The following is a 4,728-nucleotide window of genomic DNA, read 5'->3' as shown; positions in this document are numbered from 1 at the left end:
AAAAAAAATCATGATTTTATCACGCTCCGAGTATTTAGTAATATTGACTCCGCATCGTTACCGCAGAAACTCTACTACCGTGTCATCGCCGTCCGTGAGGGGGGCCACGCCCCGGAGACGCGTCCCGCCTCTTCGGACATGCCACCACACCACCCCGCATGTATGAGGGCCCGGTGCGACGCTCCGGTGGCATTGCTACCCCCCCCAGTGCCCTCGTCCCGCCTAACCCTGTAGCGTTTGACCACGGGATCTACCCCTTTGACTTTGCACGGACGCGCTTTGACCAGTGGACCTCCCCACCCGGTTGTATTAGGTCAACCCATAGGAACACTTTGGAGCAACATCCGGGGCAGACCCACAGCAAGATCCCCTCCGTGTAGACCCCACGCGTCCGTTTCCCCCCTCCAGGTGCCGGCGGCAGCGCCGTCCGTGAGGGGGGCACACCCCCGACACGCGTGCCGGGCGTTTGCAACCGCGACAACACTTCCAGACTTGTGAGAGGCCGCCAGTGCAAGATTTGGCGGCATGCTAGCCCCTGGAGGCCGCCGGCCACAGCCGTAGACGCGCGAAGGGCAATCCGCGTGGAGGGAATTTTTCGGATACTTCTCCATCACCAAAAATTATGAAAAAATACCATCGTTCCTATAGCACATGTGCCCACGTCTTGCAAAAAAAATCATGATTTTATCGCGCTCCGAGTATTTAGTAATATTGACGCCGCATCGTTACCACAGAACGTCTACTACCGTGTCATCGCCGTCCGTGAGGGGGGCCACGCCCTGGAGAAGCGTCCCGCCTCTTCGGACATGCCACCACACCACCCCGCATGTATGAGGGCCCGGTGCGACGCTCCGGTGGCATTGCTACCCCCCCCCCCAGTGCCCCCGTCCCGCCTAACCCTGTAGCGTTTGACCACGGGATCTACCCCTTTGACTTTGCACGGACGGGCTTTGACCAGTGGATCTCCCCACCCGGTTGTGTTAGGTCAGCCCATAGGAACACATTGGAGCAACATCCGGGGAAGACCCACAGCAAGATCCCCTCCGTGTAGACCCCACGCGTCCGTTTCCCCCCTCCAGGTGCCGGCGGCAGCGCCGTTCGTGAGGGGGGCACACCCCGGACACGCATGCCGGGCGTTTGCAACCGCGTAAACACTTCCAGACTTGTGAGAGGCCGCCGGCGCAAGATTTGGCGGCATGCTAGCCCCCGGAGGCCGCCGGCCACAGCCGTAGTCGCGCGAAGGGCAATCCGCGTAGAGGGAATTTCTCGGATACTTCTCCATCACCAAAAATTATGAAAAAATACCATCGTTCCTATAGCACATGTGCCGACGTCGTGCAAAAAAATCATGATTTTATCGCGCTCCGAGTATTTAGTAATGTTGACGCCGCATCGTTACCACAGAACGTCTACTACCGTGTCATCGCCGTCCGTGAGGGGGGCCACGCCCCGGAGACGCGTTCCGCCTCTTCGGACATGCCACCACACCACCCCGCATGTATGAGGGCTCGGTGCGACGCTCCGGTGGCATTGCTACCCCCCCAGTGCCCCCGTCCCGCCTAACCCTGTAGCGTTTGACAACGGGATCTACCCCTTTGACTTTGCACCGACGGGCTTTGACTAATGGACCTCCGCACCCGGTTGTGTTAGGTCAGCCCATAGGGACACTTTGGAGCAACATCCGGGGAAGTCCCACAGCAAGATCCCCTCCGTGTAGGCCCCACGCGTCCGTTTTAATCCTCCAGGTGCCGGCGGCAGCGCCGTTCGTGAGGGGGGCACACCCCGGACACGCGTGCCGGGTGTTTGCAACCGCGAAAACACTTCCAGACTTGTGAGAGGCCGCCGGCGCAAGATTTGGCGTCATGCTAGCCCCCGGAGGCCGCCGGCCACAGCCGTAGACGTGCGAAGGGCAATCCGGGTAGAGGGAATTTTTCAGATACTTCTCCATCACCAAAAATTATGAAAAAATACCATCGTTCCTATAGCACATGTGCCCACGTCGTGCAAAAAAAATCATGATTTTATCACGCTCCGAGTATTTAGTAATATTGACGCCGCATCGTTACCGCAGAGCGTCTACTACCGTGTCATCGCCGTCCGTGAGGGGGGCCACGCCCCGGAGACGCGTCCCGCCTCTTCGGACATGCCACCACACCACCCCGCATGTATGAGGGCCGGTGCGACGCTCCGGTGGCATTGCTACCCCCCCCCCAGTGCCCTCGTCCCGCCTAACCCTGTAGCGTTTGACCACGGGATCTACCCCTTTGACTTTGCACGGACGGGCTTTGACCAGTGGACCTCCCCACCCGGTTGTATTAGGTCAACCCATAGGAACACTTTGGAGCAACATCCGGGGCAGACCCACAGCAAGATCCCCTCCGTGTAGACCCCACGCGTCCGTTTCCCCCCTCCAGGAGCCGGCGGCAGCGCCGTCCGTGAGGGGGGCACACCCCGGAAACGTGTGCCGGGCGTTTGCAACCACGACAACACTTCCAGACTTGTGAGAGGACGCCAGTGCAAGATTTGGCGGCATGCTAGCCCCCGGAGGCCGCCGGCCACAGCCGTAGACGCGCGAAGGGCAATCCGCGTGGAGGGAATTTTTCGGATACTTCTCCATCACCAAAAATTATGAAAAAATACCATCGTTACTATAGCACATGTGCCCACGTCTTGCAAAAAATATCATGATTTTATCGCGCTCCGAGTATTTAGTAATATTGACGCCGCATCGTTACCACAGAACGTCTACTACCATGTCATCGCCGTCCGTGAGGGCGGCCACGCCCTGGAGACGCGTCCTGCCTCTTCGGACATGCCACCACACCACCCCGCATGTATGAGGGCCTGGTGCGACGCTCCGGTGGCATTGCTACCCCCCCAGTGCCCCCGTCCCGCCTAACCCTGTAGCGTTTGACCATGGGATCTACCCCTTTGACTTTGCACGGACGGGCTTTGACCAGTGGACCTCCCCACCCGGTTGTGTTAGGTCAGCCCATAGGAACACATTGGAGCAACTTCCGGGGAAGACCCACAGCAAGATCCCCTCCGTGTAGAACCCACGCGTCCGTTTCCCCCCTCCAGGTGCCGGCAGCAGCGCCGTTCGTGAGGGGGGCACACCCTGGACACGCATGTCGGGCGTTTGCAACCGCGTAAACACTTCCAGACTTGTGAGAGGCCGCCGACGCAAGATTTGGCGGCATGCTAGCCCCCGGAGGCTGCCGGCCACAGCCGTAGACGCGCGAAGGGCAATCCGCGTAGAGGGAATTTTTCGGATACTTCTCCATCACCAAAAATTATGAAAAAATACCATCGTTCCTATAGCACATGTGCCGACGTCGTGCAAAAAAATCATGATTTTATCGCGCTCCGAGTATTTAGTAATATTGACGCCGCATCGTTACCACAGAACGTCTACTACCGTGTCATCGCCATCCGTGAGGGGGGCCACGCCCCGGAGACGCGTCCCGCCTCTTCGGACATGCCACCACACCACCCCGCATGTATGAGGGCCCGGTGCGACGCTCCGGTGGCATTGCTACCCCCCAGTGCCCCCGTCCCGCCTAACCCTGTAGCGTTTGACAACGGGATCTACCCCTTTGACTTTGCACGGACGGGCTTTGACCAATGGACCTCCGCACCCGGTTGTGTTAGGTCAGCCCATAGGGACACTTTGGAGCAACATCCGGGGAAGTGCCACAGCAAGATCCCCTCCGTGTAGGCCCCACACGTCCGTTTCCCTCCTCCAGGTGCAGGCGGCAGCGCCGTTCGTGAGGGGGGCACACCCCGGACACGCGTGCCGGGTGTTTGCAACCGCGAAAACACTTCTAGACTTGTGAGAGGCCGCCGGCGCAAGATTTGGCGGCATGCTAGCCCCCGGAGGCCGCCGGCCACAGCCGTAGACGCGCGAAGGGCAATCCGCGTAGACGGAATTTTTCGGATACTTCTCCATCACCAAAAATTATGAAAAAATACCATCGTTCCTATAGCACATGTGCCCACGTCGTGCAAAAAAAATCATGATTTTATCACACTCCGAGTATTTAGGAATATTGACGCCGCATCGTTACCGCAGAAAGTCTACTACCGTGTCATCGCCGTCCGTGAGGGGGGCCATGCCCCGGAGACGCGTCCCGCCTCTTCGGACATGCCACCACACCACCCCGCATGTATGAGGGCCCGGTGCGACGCTCCGGTGGCATTGCTACCCCCCCCCCAGTGCCCTCGTCCCGCCTAACCCTGTAGCGTTTGACCACGGGATCTACCCCTTTGACTTTGCACGGACGCGCTTTGACCAGTGGACCTCCCCACCCGGTTGTATTAGGTCAACCCATAGGAACACTTTAGAGCAACATCCGGGGCAGACCCACAGCAAGATCCCCTCCGTGTAGACCCCACGCGTCCGTTTCCCCCCTCCAGGTGCCGGCGGCAGCGCCGTCCGTGAGGGGGGCACACCCCGGACACGCGTGCCGGGCGTTTGCAACCGCGACAACACTTCCAGACTTGTGAGAGGCCGCCAGTGCAAGATTTGGCGGCATGCTAGCCCCCGGAGGCCGCCGGCCACAGCCGTAGACGCGCGAAGGGCAATCCGCGTGGAGGGAATTTTTCGGATACTTCTCCATCACCAAAAATTATGAAAAATACCATCGTTCCTATAGCACATGTGCCCACGTCGTGCAAAAAAAATCATGATTTTATCGCGCTCCGAGTATTTAGTAATATTGACGCCGC

The sequence above is a fragment of the Triticum aestivum genome, chromosome 4A, assembly GCF_018294505.1.
Source record: "Triticum aestivum cultivar Chinese Spring chromosome 4A, IWGSC CS RefSeq v2.1, whole genome shotgun sequence".
In the NCBI taxonomy this organism is placed as follows: domain Eukaryota; kingdom Viridiplantae; phylum Streptophyta; class Magnoliopsida; order Poales; family Poaceae; genus Triticum; species Triticum aestivum.
Note: the sequence above shows the minus strand (reverse complement) of the source record.